Source organism: Callithrix jacchus, chromosome 6, assembly GCF_049354715.1.
Source record: "Callithrix jacchus isolate 240 chromosome 6, calJac240_pri, whole genome shotgun sequence".
In the NCBI taxonomy this organism is placed as follows: domain Eukaryota; kingdom Metazoa; phylum Chordata; class Mammalia; order Primates; family Cebidae; genus Callithrix; species Callithrix jacchus.
This window is the reverse complement of record NC_133507.1, coordinates 138103806-138128706: the sequence shown is the minus strand read 5'-3', so window position 1 is coordinate 138128706 and position 24901 is coordinate 138103806. Positions and strand designations below refer to the sequence as shown.

General features: G+C 44.8%; 1 protein-coding gene and 1 pseudogene across 2 annotated transcripts in view; both read left to right on the top strand.

Annotated features, from left to right (window-relative positions):
* Window positions 1-24901, top strand: part of MARCHF4 (membrane associated ring-CH-type finger 4) — a 112172-nt gene that overhangs the window by 58601 nt on the left and 28670 nt on the right. The window lies entirely within an intron of this gene.
* LOC100411187 (gamma-aminobutyric acid receptor-associated protein pseudogene) lies at window positions 7018-8866 on the top strand (annotated as a pseudogene). The gene has a single exon (XR_013519090.1). The product of XR_013519090.1 is annotated as a gamma-aminobutyric acid receptor-associated protein pseudogene (transcript).

The following is a 24901-nucleotide window of genomic DNA, read 5'->3' as shown; positions in this document are numbered from 1 at the left end:
AGAACTGGCTAGGTGTGGTGGCTCACACCTGTAATCTTAACACTTTCAGAGGATGAGGCAGGAGGATCACTTGATCCCAGGAGTTCAAGGCCAGCCCAGGCTACATAAGGAGAATGTCTATACAAATAATTTAGAAAAAGTAGCTGGGGCATGATGTCATGCACCTGTAGTCCCAGCTACTCAGGTGGCTGAGCTGGGAGGACTGCTTGAGCCCAGAAGGTTGAGGCTGCATTGTGCCATGATCATGCCACTACACTCCAGCCTGGGCAACAGAGTGAGACCCCACCTCAAAAAAAGAAAAGAAAGAACTAATAATGAGTACTGCCCCAAAGTGAAAGAGCAGCCTCAGCAGGGATGGATACTCATCACTGGGGTCAAGGCTGGGTGACCACTTGGTAGCAAAGTTGAGAGGGGCCTGGCACCATTTCGGTGATTGCACTGGGTAGGTGCCCTCCAGGGTCTCATCGAGGCCAGTGGTTCTTTGCTTTGCCTATCATAAAATGGGAAAGATAATCCTAGAGGAGTTGCTTTGTCATCCTCCCCTCTTCCTGCCAGCTTTTCAGTTTCAAGCAGGAAGGCACCAAAGCCATCCTAGACAGGTGGTGTATGTGTGTGTGTGTGTTCATGGCTAGGATGAGATTGGGCTTTGGAATCAGGCAAACGGAGCTATATCAGAGCTCTTTTGGTTGCAAGAGGCAGAGAGCCAAGTGGAACTACATCATGCAAAATTTTTAAAAAATGAATTACCAAAATCAGGGAAGCTGAAGTGAATGACTGCAGCATGGTTACAGCCAAGCCCTCTTTCGATTTTCATCCCTTGGTTTGTGTAGCTGGGTCTAGCTCAGGTCTCTTCATGTGGAAGCAAGATGGTCTCCAAGTTTATGTTGTAGCCCATAACTCGTAAACTCAGCTCAGACTAAAATAGTTTTTTCCAACGAAACTTGAGTAAAATCCCTGGGAAGCCCTCCTTAGATGGTTCGGGTCATGTAACCCTCTCCTAAACCAGTCGCTGTGAGCCAGGGTAGGAGTCTTCTGATTAGTTAGGCTGGGATTATATGTACACTGTAGGAACTTGGGTATGGTCAGTACAATTTAGCCTCACATGGACCATGTGAATTGAACAGGATAAGCAAAGGAAATTGTCCTGTGTCCACTATAGGGAGATCGTGCCTGTGTTAAAAATATTTTAGAAAAAGAGTTATACCAGCTGCCATGGTAATCTATTTCATGTCCATACCATCTGGTAATTCTACCTCTCTTCTAGCTTGAATTTCTCCTGCTATAATTTTCACCTGTCTTATTCTGTTCCAGCTTCAGGGTAGAGGCAGCTCAAAACCTCTTCCCTCAAAGACACACTGTGAGGATTAATTAGGTTTTCCAGAAACCATCTTTAAAATGCCGTGGGATCTTCAGAACCAAATGCCTTGTGAAGATACGTTGCCATTAGAATGAGTTCTCCATTTTCTTTTCTTTTCTTTCTTTCTTTCTTTTTCTCTCTTTCTTTTCTTTCTTTCTTTTTTTTTTTTTTTTTGAGATGGAGTTTTGCTCTTGTTACCCAGGCTGGAGTGTAATGGCGCAATCTGGGCTCACCGCAACCTCCGCCTCCTGGGTTCAGGCAATTCTCCTGCCTCAGCCTCCTGAGTAGCTGGGATTACAGGCACGCACCACCATGACCAGATAATTTTTGTATTTTTAGTAGTGACGGGGTTTTACCATGTTGACCAGGATGGTCTCGATCTCTTGACCTCGTGATCCATCCGCCTCGGCCTCCCAAAGTGCTGGGATTATAGGCGTGGCCCCAGTTCTTCATTTTCTATGCTTGTAAGGGATTGGTGGTTGGGGTGAAGACGGACCAAAAGACAAATAGATGGACATCTGTAACTAGTCCCAAGACTTCATTTTGACCATGATAACCATTCTCTTCCCTCTCCAAGTACTTTGCTTTTGCAGCTTGCAAGGAGCAAAATGAAAACCATGAATAGGTTTGAATGTCCACACCCTTCTTCAAAAAGAAGAGGAAAAATTGGGAACAGGGGACTGGGAGTTGCTAAGCAGGTTGTATAATTAGAATCAAACCAGGATCAGTCCCTGGAGGATTCGCAGCTGGCTATGGCAGTGGCTTTCTATTTTTAGCTCAGGTTAATGAGCTATGAATGATATATAACTGTCTGGGCAGCATGCAAACGTCATAGTCTGGGCTCCTATATCAGTTTGCAAGATCTCTTTCTGAGGACTTTCAGGGGCAAATGCTGGGAAGCATAACTAAGTTAGTGGGAGGACCACCACTCAGGGTGCAGGAAGCAGAGTGCAAGCCTGGCCCACAAGCCACACCTTAGGCAGTACCAGGCACACTGGAGGACTCTTCTGTACCATCTGCCTTTGTGGATTGCACAGGCCTATCATCAGCATTCAAGGTGGGTGATACAGGAAACAGATCCTAGGGAGTAAGGCCTGGAGTCCAGGACAGAGTTCCATGTGCCTGACTTTTTTTCTTTTTTTTTTTGAGACAGGGTCTGGCTCTGTTGCCCAAGCTGGAGCAGAGTGGCACCATCATAGCTCATTGGAACCTCTGCCTCCTTGGCTCAAGCTATCCTCTGACCTTAGCCTCCCAAGGAGCTGGGACTACAGGCACACACCACCAAACCCAGCTAATTTTTGTATTTTTGAGGGTTAGAGATGGGGTTTCACCACGTTACCCCAGGATACTCTCAAACTGCTAAGCTTAAGCTATCTGCCCACCTCAGCCTCCCAAATGGTTGGGATTACAGGCATGACCCACCACACCCAGCCTTTTTGTCTTGTCTAAACACATATTTTCCCCAACTTTTAGGGTTTTTGTTTTTGTTTTCTTGAGACAGGGTCTCATTTTGTCACTCAGGGTAGAGTGCGGTGGCTCAGTCATAGCTCACTGCAGCCTTGATCTCCTAGGCTCAAGGAATCCTCCCATGTCAGCATCCTGAACAGCTGGGACTATAGATGCATACCACCATGCCTGGCTAAGATTTTTAAATTTTAAATTTTTTTTGTAGAGATGGGGGTCTTGCCATGTTGCCCAGGGTAGCCTCAAAATCCTGGCATCAAGCAATTCTCCCACCTTAGCACCTAGGCATCAATAAGTATTTTATGAACTAATGAATAAATACATGGAAATGTGATCCTTTTCCCTTACCCTGCTCAACAAATGGTTTCAACCTGTTTTCAGTAGCGTTATCACGGGAGCCTCCACGTGCTCAGGGGAGAAGCCAAGTGGGCAGGGGTCAGGAAGCTGCCTACGTTCATGGCGATACACAGCTCCCTTTTATTTGTCTTTTATATTGGCGTTTCTTCATAGGATACCTTTGGAGAAAAGAGTCCAGTTCAAAAAAAAAAAAAAAGGATGTTTGAAAATCGCTTCCCGAGACCTACCCCTCCCACCAGTTACCCCTCGCTCACTCCCATCTTTTCTTCCTTCTTCCTTCCTCACAGAAACTTCCACAGAACTAATGCCTGGCAAGGGTTTAAAAATAGAAACCCCTCTCCCTCCCTCTATTCCTCCATTTCCTTTCCTTCCCACCCCTCTTGTAATTTGTTGTAAAAAAGGAAACTGTCTGGATGTGCTCCACTGAAAACCATGTTCTTCCTTTCTAAATAAAATAACACTGATGGACTCCCTCAGCCAGCGGACTGAGCCCCTGTGAGTCCCTGTGGGGCTGCCTCCTTCAGGTTTCCCAGTGGGAACTCAGGGGCACACCTGTGAGGGCCCACCTAACATGCTGGCCATGGGAGCTCCTCCCAGGTGGTTCCCTGGGGTGGCAGTGGGACTCACCTACCAGGGAGGGAGGAGAGAAGTCGTGCTGCTCCCGGGGTGAGTCCAAGAGCACACTGGCAATCGGTTGTGCTTTATTGGAAGCACAAAGTGTGTGTGTGTGTGTGTGTGTGTGTGAGAGAGAGAGAGAGAGAGAAAGAGAGAGACAGACAGAACAGGAGGTAGGCAAAAACAAGGCAAAATGTGTTATGAGATGTATGTACAGCCATTGAACACAGTATACTTATGAATGAATTGAGAGACACTAGAAAAAACAGTACAGTAGAAAAAAAAGGATTTTAACACCCAAAGTCCTGGTTTTCAATTCCCAGATCTATCACATAGTCTCTGTATGAGATTGGACATTTCTAGCTTTGTTCACTTATCTGTAAAATGGGGATAATAATACACACTCCTCAACATTGCTATAGGATTAAATGAGACAATGTTTCCTTGAGGCCCACATGTATTATGCTGTTAGTAATGTACCCTTGCTATTATAAGGCAGGGCATCTTCACTCTGATGATATTTAGAAATATTCAGTATAAGATAAAACTGATAGTGGCCAAAACCACTCTCCTCAGTTAAATCTATGGTTTATTAAAATCTGGCAGAAGATGACAACTTCTTGACAAAATTCAGATCTGCAAACTTTGGTCTAGAAAAAAATAGACTTGGAAAGATTATAAAGCCACACAATAAAGCCTTCATTATAATTAGTAAGTTTTGTTACAGACCCAACTAATCAAGTGGTTAATGCCTATTTTACTTATAGAATGATTTATCCCAGCCGGGCACGGTGGCTCACGCCTGTAATCCCAGCACTTTGGGAGGCTGAGGCGAGTGGATCACGAGGTCAAGAGATCGAGACCATCCTGGTCAACATGGTGAAACCCTGTCTCTACTAAAAATGCAAAATATTAGCTGGGCATGGTGGCACGTGCCTGTAATCCCAGCTACTCAGGAGGCTAAGGCAGGAGAATTGCCTGAACCCAGGAGGCGGAGGTTGCGGTGAGCCGAGATCATGCCATTGCGCTCCAGCCTGGGTAACAAGAGCGAAACTCTGTCTCAAAAAAATAAATAGATAAATAAATAAATAAAATGATTTATCCCAAGGAAAAGTTTCAATAAAGTTAAATTAGAAATGGAAAAAAATTGAAACAGTTTAACTGCTTTACATTTTAAAAGATTGATCAAAGATTAAGTTGGTTTAAGAGAATTCTCTTTGGAAAATAGGTTCTCAATGAGAGTTTATCAATGCAGACATAATTTCAATTAAAACTTTGCATGTATAAATATAGAATCAAAATGTCCTTGGAGGTGAAATGGTGAACTCAATCTCTGCAATGATGATGATTATGGCAATAATGACGGTAATAATGATGATGGTGCAGGAGGGTGGGGTTTGGTTAGGTAATGTGTTGGGATTTCCTGGTGGGAACAGAGACTGTTTAGATTACATACATGGGATGCCAAGGCAAGATGTGTGCAGTCCTTCTGCCTCTTTATGTTTCGGATTTATGTGATGTCATTCCTCTGATGGGCTGAGTACAGGGAGATGGTTAGCAAGGACAATTAGCCCTTGATTTCTTTCACTTGACTAGGATGATGCAAGTTGCTCCATCTCCACATGGGCCTAGAACAACACTAGGCTGATGAGTGGCAGGTCAAAAACTCATGGATTCAGTGCTCTTGGCCACAGAGTCTAAGGTGGGTGTGAACGTGTGCTGGAGTGACTCAGGCAATGAGGGCCTGCCCACCCATTCTGCTACTTTTCTTGTGAGTCTTTTGGCAGCTCCTTAGCACCCCAGGCTGGCTCTTTTGTCCCATGTTCTCTTTTTCTCTTCCTCTCTTCCATTCTTCTTGCCTCTGGCATTTTTGTCTCAGCATTAGAGCCAGAGCAAGAAACATGAAACTTAAGGTGAATAGGAATAAGGATTTATCCCAGAAGATGGAGGTGGGACAGGTGATGGAGGAAATTGCTGTGAAAGAGCATTCAGGCCATAGACTATGACCGCGTGAACATTCAGACAGACCTGGTATACTTGAACCTTGAACTATATCCTATAACCTTGAACTGATACCCTCCTATCTCCTTTCCTTGCTCCACATGTATACCGGTCTCACCACTGCAGACACATCACCAGATATCCTGATTATCTTCACATCTATAACAATGCCTCTTTAATAATGCCTTATGCATAGTCCTGCCCTCCTGCAGCTTGTAATCTAATATTTATTCAATTCTCCAGCAAGGATTTATTGATTGAACTATTTTTTTTAATGCACTGTGTACCCTTGTGAGGTAGTAAGTTCTCTATCACTGACAGGCTAGTGAGTGGTTAGGAACAGCATGCATGGGATACTTGCATGCTGAATTGAATGACTTCCATGCAGTCTATGAATGTTTTCTTATTTTTTCTTTTGAGACAGAGTCTCGCTTTGTTGCCCGGCTGGAGTACAATGACGTGATCTCGGATCACTGCAACCTCTGCCTCCCAGGTTCAAGCGATTCTCCTGCCTCAGCCTCCTGAGTGGCTGGGACTACAAGCACATACCACCATTCCTGGTTCGTTTTTCTATTTTTAGTAGAGATGGGGTTTTGCCATGTTGGCCAGGCTGACCTCAAACTCCAGACCTCAGGTGATCTGCCTACCTCTGCCTCCCTATGAATGTTTTCTATACTACCCTAGGGTCTAAGACAGACTTGACGATGGAGATTTTAGAGTAAAAACAAAGATGGAATAAAAACAAAAATACATTATGTTGGCCTTATATCACATACATTTCAGGAGCGATGAGTCTCCTTTTCGGATGAGAGTGCAAGGATAATTAGAATAAGTGAAGAGGTGATCGACCTTAAGAGAAATTTTGGGCCAAGAGAAACGCTTGTATTTGTTCTCATTACAAATGGCTTTTCTTTCCTGTACTGACGGATATAGGGGTCAGTTTTGCAAGCCTGAAACTTTGATTTAATGGCCCTTTCCCCCTGGGTATTCATATCCTGTAAAGTCATAATTCAAGCCAAGAAAGCTAACAAGAAATCCAGATAAAGACCAGAAAGATGATTTATAGCTGCAATTGAAGATGTTCCTTTTCAATACCTAGAGTGCTTATGTCCCTATGTCAAGGAAACGCATTCTAGAATCCATATGCATATATAAGAAGCCAAATAAAAGCTAAGAAGCACGAAGAAGTGAATCAGAAGCTTCACCTTAAAAGATTTGGGGTGGGCTGATTCCGCCCGCCCGTCGCCACTGTTGCCGCCGTCCCCCGTCCGGCCCCCCCGCCTCCCGGGTTCCCTCAGCCCAGCCCGGTCCAGCCCGTTCTCGGGAGGATGAAGTTCGTGTACAAAGAAGAGCATCCATTCGAGAAGCGCTGCTCTGAGGGCGAGAAGATCCAAAAGAAATACCCGGACCGGGTGCCGGTGATAGTAGAAAAGGCTCCCAAAGCTCGGATAGGAGACCTGGACAAAAAGAAATACCTGGTGCCTTCTGATCTCACAGCTGGTCAGTTCTACTTCTTGATCCGGAAGCGAATTCATCTCCGAGCTGAGGATGCCTTGTTTTTCTTTGTCAACAATGTCATTCCACCCACCAGTGCCACAATGGGTCAACTTTACCAGGAACACCATGAAGAAGACTTCTTTCTGTACATTGCCTATAGTGACGAAAGTGTCTACGGTCTGTGAAGCTGCTGCCCTTGAGCTGGAGGGGGCTCTCATTCTACAAAGAGAGAGGTGGCCCCCCTTTCTTGACTTCTTCCTCCTTCAAGCTCAAATACCACCTCCCTTATTCAGGACCGGCACTTCTTAATGTTTGAGGCTCTCTCTCCAGCCTCTCTTAGGAGGGGTAATGGTGGAGTTGGCATCTTGTACCTCTCCCTTCTCCTTTTTTCCCCTTTCTCTGCCGGCCTTTCCCATTCTGCTTTAGACTCTTGATTGTCAGTCTCTGTCACATCTAGTGATTGTTTTGGTTTCTGTTCCCTTTCTGACTGCCCAAGGGGCTCAAAACCCCAGCAATCCCTTCCTTTCACTACCTTCTTTTTTGGGGGTAGTTGGAAGGGACTGAAATTGTCGGGGGAAGGTAAGAGGCACATCAATAAAGAAGAAACCACCAAGCTGAAAAAAAAAAAAAAAAAGATTTGGGGTGAGCAATAGAAATCTACCTTTTTCTACTCTAGGCAGCAGATCTTTCCAGCACCCCGAGTACTCCCATGACCACGCGTCTCACCCTCTGTTGTGCTGCAGATGCACAACCCTAAATTTCTCTTTCCAAGTTCCCTGTTTCAGGCTCCTGGGCTGGGTAGGAGGTTTCCAGTAGCTAGTGATGCCATTTCCAGATGACCTCTTGACCTGCCCATGAAGTGTGCTGCTCCCTTTCATTACAAAGAATTCCTGCTTCTATGCCTTTGCCCTAGCTCACCTTTAAGCAATTCCTGGAATCTGGCATTGCTTTTCATCTACAGAACCTTTGTATGATTTATAAAATCTTTAAAATTCAAAAACCGTCAGACTAGTAGAGATAATTTATCCAACATCCCATTTAGCCAAAAAGAAAAACAGCAGCCCAAGAAAGACAAACAAACTTGCTCACTTGGCAGGTGAAGGGGCCAGACTGAAAGCCAGGAACTTACCCAACCTTTCTCGGAGCTTGTTCTTCATCCTTTACCCCATCAGAGATGCACCTGCTTTGGGCATCGGCACACTCTGCAGCATTAGCACTGACTTCTGTATCTCTACTCCCCGTCAAGTGGCCCAGCCATGCTTCATTTCAGGACCCTGCACATCAGGTAAAGAGCCAGCTCTGTCTCCACCTACCTCCTGACCTATTACAGAACCAGAAAGTGTGAGAAATGTGATCCCTTGAAGGGGTGAGCTGATTTGTGCAGTCAGTTACCTCTTTAAATGGCTGTCCTGCTCATTTCCCAAGCATTGATGGTCCAGTTAAGAGAGATGAAGCACAGGAGCCGGGGTACCCAAGCGTGATCTGAGGACCAGGTGTGGAGGGGAATGAGCTGTTTCCCATTGTGGGAGGCCTGTTCTGCCTTTGAAGCATATGAACCAATACCATCTTCCCCAAGCTCTTTTTCCCAAAGGCCAAGGACTTCTGTCTGCTTTTTTCTGGAGATGAAGTTCTTGTAATTTCAAAGAGAATGCTGTTCATTGTTTGCTTCTTTTTTTTTTCTGTTTTCATTCCTATGTTCTGAGCTTAAATGATGATTTTTATTCCTCAATGAAGAGACAGGAAGTATGAATGAAGAAGGGAGCATGAGAGAAGAAATTGAATTATTGAGGTATGTTTTTTGGAAGGATCACAAAGTAGGATCCTTTATATCTTTATAAGTTATAAAATAAAATGCTTTTCTTTCTTTTTTTTTTTTTTCTTTTTTTTGAGATGGAGTCTCACTCTGTCACCCAGGCTGGAGTGTAGTGGTGGAATCTTAGCTCACTGCAACCTCTTCCTCCCAGGTTCAAGCAATTCTATTGCCTCAGCCTCTCAAGTAGCTGGGATTACAGGTGCACGCCACCACACTTGGTTAATTTTTGTATGTTTAGCACTGACAGGGTTCCATCATGTTGGCCAGGCTGGTCTTGAACTCGTGAGCTCAAGTGATCTGCCCCCCACGCCCAGCCTAAAATGCCATTTTTCAATGGTGCTCTTCAGTGTATTGCTCACCTTCCTTACTGAGTTTGTAATAAACTTTCAGTAAAACCTTGAAAATAAAAATCAAAATGCACAATAAAAACAAAACTGCTTAGTTGTTGTAAGTGATGATTTATTGCCATGAGTTTTAAAGTATTAATGAAGTAGAGTTTACTGCAAATTCTGAATTTTTATCAAGCTTTTGTCTCACAAAATAGTTCTCTGAGGGCAATGATTTTGCCTGCATATTTTTATGGTTCTGCTTTGCTTTCTATCAACAGATTTATTCTACCGCTAGGTCAACAGAGCATGAGTATGTCAATGACTAGTCCCCCTTCTGTATGTCACTTCACTAGAAGGAGTCACGAAAACATATTTATTAAGACTCTGCACTATTCTAAGCTCTTTACATCTCATTATTCTTTCCAAAAGCCTTATTAGATCAGTAATACTACTGCCCTCATTGTAATAATGAGAAAACTAAGGTAGCAGGAGGTTAAGTAATTTGCCCAACATTCTCCAAAAACCACATGCATCATTGTACATTTATGCTAGAAAGCTACATTTTCTTGTTTTTCATAGTCACATCTATTGACCTTCATATGTCATTCTTTTGTATATTTGTGTTCCAGAAATTGCCATGGCAGAAAGGACATACTCACTGCCATGAGAACGAGCTTTCCCTAAACATAATTACATTACTTTATTTGAGTGAAATAAATTAATGTTGCTCTGAAACAACACTATAGGAATGCTTGCCATTGCTTCAAACCATGCAAATTGACAAACGGCACACACACAGGACCACTGGGGAGCTGAGCTTACATTTGGAGAGCTCTCTGAAGTTGAAGATTGGCAATACAAGTGACAGTAACTCTGTGGTGCTTCTCTCATGGAAGATGGGAAAGCACAGAGATGAGAAGATTCACAGGCTCCGTGCTCCTGTGCTGATCACCCAAGTGCCCTGTGTGAGAAGGTCCTTCACCTAGGCTGGAGTCTAGCCCTGGAATTGGAACTGTGGTGCTGCAGCCAGAAAGACCCCTGAATGGGGGGTTCTTGCTGCCATGCACCTGCTTGTGTCCTTTCCCTTGGAGCTTCTCTCACCTTCTTTGGGGGAGTAGACCAACTCTTTCCTGTACCTCCTGCCATGATGCTTTCACAGCCAATTAAAATTCTATTCCATTCTCAGCAAGGGAGCTGGCAGCCTTGGGTCTCCCCAGCAGGATGAGCTGGCTGCAATTAATGTCCCTTCTGGAGCCTGATTAGCTAAGGAGAGGCCAGAATACTCATCCTACCCCCAAAGCCACATTTAAATTAGGAAATGGGGGTTTCCCAGCTTATTGCCTCTATTAAGAGTCATCAGTTAATGCAAACGTGTTAACTACTTTCTATTTCATTTGTGGTAGTGGACCCAGATCACAAAGCCAAGAGATCATTTCACAACTGGATGGTCCCAGGAACAAAGGGAGGAGATACTCTTTGATTCCTTTAGTCACCAAATTCCAGTGCATTGGAATGAATTGAGGGCAAACTTTATTAGGCACAGGCTAGGAGTTGGGAATTCAACAGAAGCCATGGGAATAATGTTGATTATTATTATTTTGGAGCTTTGCATGTAGAAAGTAATGCATAAGAATGATGTATTTAAGGGCCAGGCACAGTGGCTCACGCTTGACTTTGGGAGGTCAAGGTGGGCAGATTGCTTGAGCCCAGGAGTTGAAGAGCAGCCTCAGCAATATAATGAAACCCTCCTCTATAAAATATACAAAAAAAAATTTAGCTGGATGTGATGGCACACATCTGTAGTCCCAGCTACCTGGGGGTCTTAGGTAGGAGGATCACTTGAGCCTGGGAGGTCAAGGCTGCAGTGAGCTGTGATCCTGCCACTGCACTCTCACCCAGACGACAGAGGAAGTCCAACTCAAAAATATATATATAATAATGCATTTAGAAAAAATTCAAATGATGGAAAAGGAGGAGAAAAATAAATATGGCATGCGTATTGTGTGGCAGACATTTTACATATAGCAAAGAATCCCACAAAAACTCTACACTTTTATAGATAACAGAATTAAAGCTCAGCCAGGTTAGGGAGATTGCCCAAGATCTCAAAGTTAATGTGGTAGATTGATTGTACTAATGGCTCTAGAACTTCATGCTTCCCTATAGCCACTGTCTCTGGGTAACGCCTACCAACACTGACTCTGAAGTAAGCCACATAATTTGCTTTGGTCAGTGGGACATTAGCAAACTTGATGCAGGTAGAGGCTTGACAAGTGCTTGTGCATTGAAAAGTGCTTGCCCTCTCCTTCTCGTGGGAACTCCTCTGCCTTCAGGCGAGCAGGCCTGGGCAATTCTACTGAATGATAAGAGACATGAGGCAGAGGAAGATCAACCTAACCTGCATGAAACAGTGTCCAGACAATGCACAGACGCATAAGTGCGTCCAGCCAAGATCAACCAAGCCAGGTCAGCCGAAACCCTAAGCCAACTTGTAGGCTTGTGAAAAGTAATAAGTAGTTGTTATTTTAAGACACTAATTTTGGAATGCATATGCAGAAGTGAAGTCAGCAGCTGATGTTAACTGATACAGCTAGTAAATGGCAGAGCCAGAAGTTGTCTGATCTGAAAGCCTGTGTGTTGTTCATTCACCATGAAAAGATGGAAAAGGCTGAAATTGCAGCGGGAAAAATACAGGTTAGATTAAGATATGTTTTTAACCACAAAGTCTTTTAGTCACAGGGGTCTTATTGGGGAAGAGTGTTATTCCCATATCTAGGTATCTTACAGGGCAGTGGTGGGCAGTTATCTGGCTGACAGGTTTTAAATGTGGGACCTTTCAGCCCAGGTGTCTTTGCCCTAAAGTTTACCATCTCAGGGATCGACTATGCTGAGACTCTTGACAGTAGTACTCGAAGTCACTCCTTTCACCCACTAGTTCCACAGAGAAGGCAAAGCACCCAGGCTAAGTTTCTGCAGCCTCCAGGGGGCTAGGCACCCCCTGGTTCTCTTTCATGGCTGAGACCTCCCCCCACTCAAGATTGCCACAGTTGCATTGCTGCTTGTTTCTGACTTAGCTCTTCCCCAATCCTGCAGCCAGCCACATCCCACTCTTTCCCTACAGTACAAAGAAAGATAAGAAAAAAAAAAACAAACAAGACTGTCTACATCTTCTGAGCCTTTTTTGTCAGGGTCACAGTGGTGGTACTGTTGGCAGTTGCCCATGAGAAGGAGGAGAAAGGACAAGACCTGGAATGAGCAGCAATAGCAGCAGATAGTGACACACTCAGATGATGTAGATGGAAATTGGTGTCACCCTCCAGGAGGCCAATTTAGCAGCATGTATTAACAGCCTTTAAAATGCCCTTTGAATTAGTAATTCCATTCCAGGACTGTCTTCTCAGGAAACTCATGGACAGGACCTGCAAAATCACAGATCACCATGAGAATTTTTTTGTGACATAGTGTGATGGAAAAATACAAGTTAAAAACAGGCTGTACATTATGTTCCTGATTTAGGGGGAATTATATGTGTGGGAAGGGGCTGTAGTTATAAGGAAAATTTTGATTTATAATAAATCTGTACATATTTTTAAGATATTTTTGAGATGGGAATCATTTCTCCTTCCCAGCCTCTGGGCATATATAGCCATGGCTTGAACATAGCAGGAAAATATACCTTAAAAACCTAACAGAGGCTGGACGTGGTGACTCATGCCTGTAATCCCAGCACTCTGGGAGGCCAAGGTAGGTGAATCACTTGAGCCCAGGAGTTTGAGACCAGCCTGGGAAACATGATGAAACCCTATCTCTAAAAAAAAAATACAAAATTAGCTGAGCATGATGGCATGTACCTGTAGTCCCAACTACCCAGGAGGCTGAGGTGGGAGGATCACTTGAGCCTGAGAGGTCAAGGCTGCAGTGAGCCATATTGTGCCACTGTACTCCAGTCTGGACAACAGAGTCAGACCCCGTCTCAAAAAAAAACAAAACAAAACAACAAACAGAAAAAAGACCCCCACCTAAAAGACTGGTAAAAGTCTGGGGAAAAAAGTAGTTGAAATGATCCATGACATGAGAATAGAATTTAAAAATAGAACTTTTTGGGGTGGATGGATGATGGCTGAGCAGAAGATGAATGAAGATTTAAATAATTGTGAAGCATAAGAGGATGGGGAATGTGAACTCGGGTCACTAAATCCCAGAAAATGACTGAGAACAGCAGGTCTTGATTGATTGCTTAACTATCTAGTCATCTGAAATCAAAAAGTTAATATGTTATATACCAGGTACTAATTAAGTGAAATGCAGGCCTAAAAATCATGGCAAAAGCTGAGAATCTGTCTGGATTGGAAAGAATGTGTCCTCGTGTGTGAATGTCTCTTGGGCAGGAGCCCTCCTGAGTTCTCAACACCAGGGCTACGAGTCAGAGCATTCAACCAATGCCGCTGAATGGCTCCTGAAAGAAGACCACGGGCTACGGCCTCTCTTGTTTGGAGGGAAACAATGCTGGTCTATAAATATTCCCCTGAGCCCTGAGTGCAGAGGTGTGAGCTATTCTGTGAGCTTTGGCCCTGTCCCATGTTGGTTGTCATATAGGGATCGGAATGGGAAAACCGGAAGGCACTGGTGAGCAAGGAAGACTCCAGGGCTCCCTTCCATCTGCCAGGGCTGGGGGCAGCAGTCTGACCAGAGGTGGGGGGAGGGGAGGAAGACCTATGAAGACCTCCCAACAGGCCCTTCCCAGCTCTAGAAGCAAGGAATACAGAATTCTTTGAAACAGAAAATAAAATTGCCAAGATGACAGAAGCTACAGCCACTTGGAGCAGCTTAGCAGAAGCTTGGAGTCAACAGACCGAAGTCTATTCACACGCCATAGTAATTCAGATTCTACTTAGCATGCTTATTCCTGACAGGGATCTGGAGCCAAGATTTCAGGAATAGTACGTTTCCTTGAGAGGTGTGAAAAGAACTGGGCCAGGTTTCCAGCAGACTCTGGCATGGCTATCACCTGGTGAGAACGGGAGGCATCAATCTCACCGGGTGCGGGACCTGCCCTTTGGCGCGCTGAGCCCAGAGCAGGGTTTGGTCTTGAATTTTTTTCTCTAGTTCAGTGCTGCCCCACTGCACCACCCTCAGAAAGGCCAGGGCCCTCTCTGGGTGGCAGTTTTTTCAGTTTAAATTGAGTATAATGATGAAGCTGATAATGAAGAAGAAATACAAGTCCCACATAGAGGAAGAATTGAAAAACAATTTAAATGTTTACAGCAAAGTCTTTATAAAGTGAGCAAAGAAAATGATAGAGCAAAGATTTCTTTGTCTTTCTCCTGTTCCCCTTTGCTTGCTAAGCTCTTCACCATGCAGATCATTTTACCCTCTGGGTCTTGCTTTCACTTTTTGTAGGCAAAACGAAACCCCAGTTGGCCCTAGAAACACACCAGCTCACAGCCCTAACTGAAAGCCAGGAGGTAAAGAGAGGAGACGGCTGTAAATATTCACAACTTAATACGTGTTTGTTTCCCTCGTCACCGGAGGTAGAAACGCACACATGTGCAGGAAGAACATGTCTAGAAGCATGTGTAGAAACACAGACATGTGCAGCACACACATGTCTCTCCTTGGGGAGAAACACGGAGGCAAGCAGGTGAAGGGAGGGCTGAGGTATCTGTTTTGTCCTTCCCCCCCTCGATGTAACAGGGCTGTTCGCCACAGCTGGAGACTCCTGGCTTTCAGCACAGTTATTACCCATGGGAGCATGATCTAGGCTCCCAGGCAGCTACACACTCTCAGGTTTCAGACTGATGAACTTCATTTACAAGGCAGTAAAGTGAGGTGCCTGGTAAGGCCGAACACTGAAGACACCCCTCGTCCATAAGGCAAGAGAGCATCGTCCTCTCCCTACCTCCTTTTGCTAGGATCTAAACAGATGAAGTATGGATAGGTGGGTACATACATGAGGGCCAACAATGACCCCACAATAAACACTATCTAGGTGTCAGACAGGGTCCTAAGAACGCCTTACGGTCGCAGTGGCTCATGCCTGTAATCCAGCACAGCAACATGGTGAGACCCCATCCCTATAAAAAATAAACAAAATTAGCAGGGCATGGTGGTGCATGCCTGTGATCCCAGCAACTCAGAAGGCTGAGGTGGGAGGATCGCTTGAACCCAGAAGGTTGATGGCTGAAGTGAGCTGAGATCACGCCATCACACTCCAGCCTGGGTGACAGGGAGAGACCCTGTCTCAAAACCAAACCAAACCAAAGCAAACTGAAACAAAACAAAACCCTCAATTGTGTTACCCGTTGAATCCTCATGAGCACCTGGGAAGGCAAGAAGTATCTTTGGTCCCCCTTTACCCCTGAGAAAACTCACTCCAGGTCAGCAAGGATTCAACCCAGCCAGCCTGGGTCTACAGGCCCCACTAACCATGCTGTATCACCCCATGCATGTCGGGTGCTCAAGACAATACCTGGCCTCTAGTACACGTTCAAAGGTGTGAGCTACCAAGAGAGGCTGCAACAATAGCAGACATGCTAGCAGAGCGGTAGAGCTACAGGTGGCGTGGATGGGGGTTGGAGTGGGTAACATCCCTCACCTAGCAAGTGGAAGAACTGGGATTTGAACCCAGCAGTCAATGCTTGCATACAGGGTTTGGCACCTGGTAAGTGTTCAGTAAGTTACAGCTACTGGTATTTATTTTTATCTTTGTATACATAAGAGTCTTAAAGTAATGTAGGAGACAGAAGGTTTGCTGAGGAGTATGTGGTCCAGCGTTTCACAAAATGAGTCTCAGCCAACCTCGCTTCAAGAGAAGGGTGCATCTTCATAGAATCAGAATCTCTGGAGTGAAGCCTGAGCTTCTGAATGCTTAAGAAGCCTCCCAGGTGATTCTTATGCAGGCTAAACTCTGAGAACCAAGAAATCAGGGCTTAGATTGCTTAAGCCCGAGGCCACCAGCCAGAGAGGGTAGCAGAGCTGAGATTGGCTCCTAGGAAAGATCTTGCTTTCCCACCCCGGTCCCCAGCTTTGTTAGAGTCAGTGATGCACAGAAGTGGTTCTAAGTGCCTAAGGCTGTGATCCGGAACATTAGTGAAGTGTAACTTGCCATCACAGCTCATTTGCACTTGCAATATCTGCTGTTTACCCTGAACATACCGAATGATATTAATTACAGTGACTACAGATTATTTTTTGAAGAATTTCACCACAGCTCCTGCAAAGAACACCATGAGGGTTTTGCACAGCTGAGGCTGGAATCCATCTGCTTGTGTGCAGAGATCACACACAGAGGGCTGCTCGTAAGAGGCAAGAGTATTTGTCCCTTAACTTGCTAGGGGACCTGTGCCTTTGCCTGGGCTTGACTTCTGGGAAAGAAAGAGAACATGCTGACCTGGCATCCCTGAAATTTCAGTGTAGTGGCCTGGAACCTTGGAAACAGGCCCAGCCCACCATATGCAAATAGCCCAATTCTGGTCATGCAAGATTTATCTAAATTATGTTTTTCTGTTTAGCCAGGGGGAGGAGTGACAGCAAATCAGTCTTTAATTGTAGTTGTTTGGTAACAGTGGTGATGCTAATGATGAGTTAGCAGAAAGACAGACAGTATATTACACATTTATGTCGTTAGACATACAGATATGATTATGAATATACATATTCGATGTGACCTTTTTCCCGCCAGCCCCCATATAGCTGGGTTTGTTTATTATGCAGATCATGTTTGACTTCACAGAATTGGATGTTATTTAAATTCAATTATTGTGAGGTTAAGTTCTTCTTTCTAGTACCAGTTGAGTAAATTTAGAGGCAGTTAGAGGGAATAGGTACATTTGTCTTATACCAGTAAAATTATAGGGAGAAAAGCACTGCAGGAACGAAATAATTATTGTGAAAATGAAAAACACAGTTTGGAGGGTTTAGCTTGGATCTGTTTGTTTTCCTTGTCTCTTTTTACGTTCTTTTTTTACATTAAAATCATGAGCAGACAGTCTGGAAAATATTCCATGAAGATGGAAGCAAATTAAGAGAGAGAGAGAGAGAGAGAGTGTGTGTGTGTGTGTGTGTGTGTGTGTGTGTGTGTGTGTGTGTGTGAAAATAAGCTCGTTGTAGGAGAGTAGAACTAGAAATAATTATGTGGTTAATTGAATTTAGTGTAGCTAACTACAGCTCATTAAGGCCTTAAATCTTTTTTTCCCCAGTAATAGAGTTCTTTCTTTTTCTAATCAAATCAGATTGCAACAATCGTTTATTTCCTCTTGCCAGTGTCAACACTGTTAGTCTCCTGAAGCCAAGACTTGGCCTTGGTGCCGTCAGGAGGGAGGTGAGAACCCGGCTTGAGCTGTCTGGGAAGGGAGCGTGTGAAATGCCCTGGATGGGTGGTGCAGCTAAAGGATTGTCTGGGAAGGACTCCAGCCAGAAAACAAAGAGCTGCTCACACACTATCCGACACCACACGCGGAGAATTCAGACTGGCTGGTCTGTGAACAGCAGAGGATTCTAGGGCCATGGGGGATCTTTGAAGGTCATCTTGCCAGCCAGCCTGCCTCCCACAGATAAGGGGGAAACTCACTCATCATTCTCTAGGCGGCAGGCGTCAACCCCTTCTCCATTCATCTCTCCTCCACAATCTTTGCTGGAAAGATCTTCATGATAGGTCGTTTTTCTTGATCCTGATACCAGGATACGTTGACCACCCACAGGTCTGTAGAATGAAGAAATACTGCCTGGTGTCCTGAAGACACTGGAATCATCTGGTTTCTCCTAGTTTCTTTGTATGCACTGGCTCCATTGGTGCTCCCCTTTTGTCTCCTCCCTCCCTAACCCTTTCCACCAACCCAGGTTACAGACACAAATAGCTGGTCAATATCACGCACAGTTTGGTTGTGCCAATAAAGTTGGGTATGTGTGTGTTATTGGCAAGCCTTATTGTTAGCTGGTCCCCCAAATATGGGAGCCCAAGGAGAGAAACAAAACAGTATTTCCTCTATCAAGCCTATCATCAGAGAGAGGATCTAAGAAGGACACTGGAAAATTCCCACTTTCTCTGTCATCTCTCCTTAGTCTCCTCCGCAACTCTAGTGAATTATCTACTCCTATGCCCATTCCTCCCCACACCAGTACACGTAGGTTCCAGCTCTACCCTGGAGGGAAAATTCTGATTTTAACTCTAGGTTCTCTGAGTCTTCACAGTGGAACAACTACAATGCAACTGGACATTTCCCTGCTAATGTGAACTCCATCTCAGAGCAAACTTTAATGGGTTGCTATGCTTCCAAAAATCTCTGTCCCTTAACTTTGTCTTAACAGATATCTCCCCCTCACCAAGGGTGGGGTTGTGAAGAAAGAGCGAAGGGGAAGTAATCCCTATGCTGTTCCACCCCCTAACATAAACACACATCAATTAATTCTCAATAAATATTACCTGCCAGGAACTGGTTCAGAGGAAAGGGACTGAGGGGAAAGCACAATAGAGTTTCTGGCTTGGTGTTAATATCATAACAGGGGAGCCAGCAAGGCCATCTCTTACATGGGGACAGAGAAGGCAAGGGTCTGATGGACAGGCTGCTGTGGATGGGAGTCGAGACAGAAGGCAGGTGTCCTGCAGTGCGCAGAGAGGATATGGGTAAATTTAATGGACAGACTGGTTCCAGATCCCTCCTTTTCCCTTTTCTTGAGCGAGTAACAACCTCTCTATTTTCATCTATAAAATGAAGGAAATTGTTATTATCCTCATTTAGCTATTGAGGCAGTAGGTGGTATAATGTCTGTGAAAGTGTTTGTATGTAGACCTGTGAAATATTTATAACAACAGAATTATTAATGAGAAAATGTTACAGAGAGGAGAAATAAAGGAAGCCAGGAAAATGATCAACATTTGAGGTGGGTGAGAACGTAGGCTTAGAGGCGAGGACATCTGCTATAAACTCTTACCTATTAGCCAGCATTTACTGAGAGCTTACTGTGTGCCAGGCCTGAAGCTAAACAGAGTCTCTTACTATCCTCCTCCCTCGGTTTCACAGATGAGCTATTTTATTATAATAGAAAGAACACTTAGTGCTGCCCACAAGCATACTTTATTTCTCTAGTCGAATCACTCTAGAACGCTCCTGGATGACTATTTTATACCAGTCCTCAGACCTCCAGGACCTCCTCCCCAATCTTCACTCTCCACTAAGAAAATAGAAGAAACAAGAAAGAAAACTTGCCAAGTCCATGGTTAATGCTTGGTTCCCATCAGCAGCATTTGACAAGGTCCATTGCTCCCCCTTTTCTTGAAACACCGTCTTCTCCTTGGCTTTTAGAAAAATGTTCTCTTGCCATCTCATTGAGTTTCCCTTCTAAGCCTCTTCTGCTGGTTCTTCTACATCTCGTGACCTCTAAACATTGGCATCCTCTAGCCATCAGCTCTGGGACCCCTTCCTTTTCCCACCTACTGCTTGGTTGTCTCATCCAGACTCAGCTTTCAACACCATCTGTGCACCAGTAACTCTCAAATTTATATCCTGAGCCTGGACCTTTCCCTAAACTCCAGACTAACATAGCTCTCAGTACTTATTTGACATCTCTTGGATATCTAGCAGGCACCTTAAAGTTGACACTTCTAACACTGAGCTCCCGATCTTTCCTCTAAAACCTGCATCTCCTTTGGTCTTTCCCATCTCAGTTAAAGATAACTCCCTATCCTTGTTGTGCAGGTCAAAATTAGCACCATTCTTGACTTTCCTGCTTCTCTCCTTACCACATCCAGTCCATCAGCAAATCTTAACATCTACGTCCTCAAAACAGATCCTGAAACTGACCATTTCTCAGGACTTCCTCTGCTACCATAGTGGTCCAAAACACACCATCAGGACTCACCCAATGAACACGACACCAGCCCTTATTTCCCTCCAGTCTGTTTACAATAGAGCAACCAGCAATCCTGTCAAACGTGATCAGATCATGTCACTCTCCTCTGCTCAAAACACTCACGATTGCCCATCTCATTCACAAATGCCAAGTCCTCAGAATGATCCACAGGTCAGGTCTGATCTGTCCCCTGACTCTTGATCCCTGTTATATCTCTGACTTCATGTTCTGCTCCTCTTCCTCTAAACTACCCCGGAGACACCAGCTCCTTTGGTTCCCCTAGAACATACCAGGCATATTTCTGCCTCAGAGACTTTGCCCTTGATATTCCCGCTGTCTAGAATGCTCAGCCCCCACATATACTGTATGGCTTGCCCCCTACTTTCCTCAGGTCTTCACTCAAATACCTCCATTGAGTGAAGGTATTTATAGCACATGCAGCCCCTTAGGTATATATACTTTACTTTTTATCATACTTATTATCTGTCTTGACTAGAGAACTTTAGTCAGTTCCATTCACTGCAGTATCCTTATCACCTAAAACAAAACTTGGAACATAGTAGATCAATATTTAATGAATAAATAATGATTGAGCGAGGCCCAGAGAGGTTAAGCAACTTGCCCAGGGTCACACAAATTGTAACAGCTTGAATATACACAAGCCTGCCTGAGATTAGCCCAAGCTTTTTTGTTGTTGTTGTTAATCAATGAGAGCTTGTTATGTTGCTCAGGTTGGTCCTGAACTCATAGCCTCGCCTCCTCAAGCACCAGGACAACTGGCCGGAGCCACCACGGCCCCCAGAGCCCAAGCTTTTAACCACCATATTAGTCTTCTTGAAGGAATATGTCCCTAAACTGCATCCCAAGGCTGGTGCTCCTGCCTCCTTGTTCTGTTCTCTCATATTTCCAAACTACAGCACAGCACAGGACTGTCTTTGCTACACTAGACTGTTATTTCTTTCTTTCTACTCAGTGGCAGGGATGCCTGGCACCTGTGTGGGTAGAAGGGGAAGTCTTTGATTTACCTGTCACTACCATGGCAACCAGGTAACCTAGAGACTCCAAAAGCGAGACCTTCAGACTGAAAGAGGCAAAAAACAAGCTCAAAATAAACAGAAAGAAATCAATGAATGGAGAAACAACCGGAGCCTGCTGCCTGCAGCTTGCTGCGTCATCGGCAGCGTTGGGAGGGAAATAGAATTTCTCCTCAACCATCACAAGTTTCTAACTGGGACAGACCCTTGTAACAAAAGACAGATTGACAAGAGAAAAAAGAGCAAGTTTATTAGTGTATGCAGTGTGTATCATGCGGGAGAAACTTCAACAAAAGGAAACTCACTGGCTTAGAACTCTGGTTAATGTAGCATCTTCAACAAAAACAGTATGTTTTTAGAGAAGTGACAAGACAAAAGAAAAGGACTTTGAGTCTCTATGGACAGCAACTCAGGGGGAAATAAAACAAAGGGGAGAAAAACTTTGGTTAGTAAAGCTTGTTAATATAAATTCCTCTATCACAGTGAGACTTGCAGTGAACTGAGATTGCGCCACTGCACTCCAGCCTGGGTGACAGAGCGAGGCTCTGTCTCCATCTCCAAAATTTTCTCTCTCTCTCTCCATTTATATATATATATATACATGTATATATATGTATATGTATATTCCTCTGGTATCATCTGGAGGCTGATGAGGGTCTAAAGCTATGTTCAATGTTTACTTTGTTCTCCTGGTGGAAAGGGGGAGGCAAAGACATAGATTTGTCTTTGTAAATCTATGTTCTGCTTTATGCAAATAGAGAAAGAGCAGAGAGTTCTTTTGAATCTGCTGCTTCTTAATTGTCTTAGCTCAACACACCTTCGTATTTTGGGGAGGCATATTATGGTCTCGTATAGCAGTGAGCGGAATACATCTATCTGCTCTCCCTCCCAGCAGCTCCATCACAACCAAGGCTGGAGGGTCACTGCCTGCCTCCTGCCTCTAGCACAACCCCACTTAACCCATACAAGAGGTCTGCACTCTTCTGTCTGGCATCCCTGAAAAGAAAGTTCTCCAGATGCTCCCAGTGTCCCCATCACGACACAAGGAACAATCTTGGGCTAGAAGTCAGGGTCCCTTAGCTGTCCCAGAAGGGCAGACTCTCGCGGAAAATTCCTTCATCTCTACCACTCTTGGTGACTTGATTGAATCTTTTCTTTAGGCACTCATTACCTTCCTTACCTATTTCACCTGTCTTAAAGTGACAGTAGGAAATAGAGTTGTAGTAGAAAAAACTATGAAATTAAAGTTCTTACAGACATGTGAGCTAGAATTGTAATATTTTACCAGGAGGACTTACCTGTGCCAGGCACCATGTCAAAGACTTGCATTCATTATCTCATTTAATCCTTACAGGTCATGCAAAATGGCTTACACCTGTAATCCCCACACTTTGGGAGACTGAGGCAGTGAGGCTGAGGCAGGAGGATCATTTGAGCCCAGGAGTTTGAGATCAGCCTGGGCTACATGGTAAAATCTCATCTCTACAAAATATACAACACATGTTGCTGGGCATGGTGGCATGTGACTATAGTCTCAGCTACTCAAGAGGCTGAGGTGGGAGGATCACCTGAGTCTGGGGAGGTCAAGGCTGCAGTGAGCTGTGATCGTGCCACTCTGCACTCCAGCCTGGGCAACAGAGTGAGACCGCGTTTCAAAGGAAAGAAAATAAAAATCTTGAGGAGGTAAGAGTTACTTATAAAGGAGAGATGAAGAAATGGAGCCTCAGAGAGGTTAAGAGACTTGCCTAAATTTGCACAGCTGGTGAAGAGACGCCAAAAACAAAGCGGCTGTTTCCCAAAACCATGCTCTTAACCACACAGCGTGTCCTTTGGGGGCCCGGTGATTAGGGAAGATCCCATTTTTCTTGTTTCAGTTATTCTCAGGGCAGTCTCTGGCCCCAACAGTCTGAGCAGATCATTGAGGAAGCATCTGGTGCCCTTCACATTTAATGAGCCCCTTTGATCTGTGGAGTTTGCTGAGCTCTGCAGACAAGATCATGGTAATCCTCCCAGCCCAAATGCTGCAGTCTCAGGAGCTGGGCCAGAGGGGCTTGTCCTTTCCCACACCTTGGGGCCTGTTCAGTTAGTAAGCACACCTTAATTGTACATCGCCGATGTGCTCAGTTCTATGAAGTATGAAGAAGCAGCTCTAATCGCAGAGGATTTGAAGATGGTGAAGTGCCAGACTGTGGGTGATGATGGGAGGCTTGGCTGAGGGTCTGAGCTGGACCAAGAATTGAGGTGGGATTTGGAGAGGGGGAGACTTACAGGCACAGGTGCAGGTGGGGCAGCAGGAACCTGAGGATGGAAGCGGGGTGAGCAGAGTGGGTGGTGCAGCTGAGACTCTGATAGCCGTGTGACCTTGTGTGAGTCATTTAACCTTTCTCTTCAATTAGGGATATCTCTCATATTAAGAGAATTTTACCAGGGCAGAGTGGGCAGGAATTCATCTCAGTGTCCACGTAGCACCATTTTGGCTTTTAATACAGTTTACTGCAAGGAGCATCTTCCCAAGTCTAGCCTGAATCCATCTGGCTCATTTCCACTTCTGTTGTTCTTGGCGACATACAGGTCTGACCAGGAGAAGTTGGCAAAGAATCCCGGTTAAAGCTTTACAGAAGCCCCAAACACTAAAAAGATTATGGGCTTTCCCCCAAATGGACATAGAAATACCCTAAATCATAACCTACAAAACTTGTCTGAATGCCAAAGTTAAAATAACTTGTTTCTGGATTTCCCCCAACCCCCAGAAAATCCCAGATCACTTCCTTTATTAAAGTCAAACTTTTCTAACAGTTGGTTGTCTTTGCTTTCTTTTCTTTTTTGAGATGGAGTCGCGCTCTGTCACCCAGGCTGGAGTACAGTGGTGCCATCCCTGCTCACTGCAACCTCTTATTGCTACAGGTTCAAGCAACTCTCCTGCCTCAGCCTCTCTAGTAGCTGGCATTATAGGAGCATGCCACCAAGTCCCGCTAATTGTTGTACTTTTTGTAGAGATGGGGTTTTGCCATGTTGGCCAGGCTGGTCTTGGACTCTTGACCTCAAGTGATCCACCCGCCTTGGCCTCCCAAAGTGCTGGGATTACAGGCATGAGCCACCACACTTGGCTCATCCTTGCTTTCTAATATTTGTAATGCCAGAAGCAAGTCCCTGTGGTACCTTTTGGGGTTTTCTTCTCCCTACAGGAAAACGAATGGTTTGCTGGAAGGGAAGCAGCCTCTTGATCCTTACCCAGGCACTGGGACCAGGCCAGGTCATGCTCCTCCTTTCTCTACCCAGATTAGCATGCTGAGGCTTGGGGGGCTCCCGTGAGCCCTTATGGTCCCACAACCGGAGCCCAGGTCTTGTTATCAGCTGTGCCCTAGGCAGCAGCTCTTCCTGCTTTGTCTCTTGGCTGCTGCTTGGGAAGCAAGGCGTGGAGACTTCACTGTCGCTCAGCACCATTGCCAGGGACCAGAAGTAATGTCTCTTACCTGATGGGCAATTTGACATGGCTGCTTAACAACTCGATTAATCAAACCCAGCTCATCCTGTTAGAATTAATGAGCCTAGGAAATGCTGCCACGAATAATGAGGAATTTCGCCC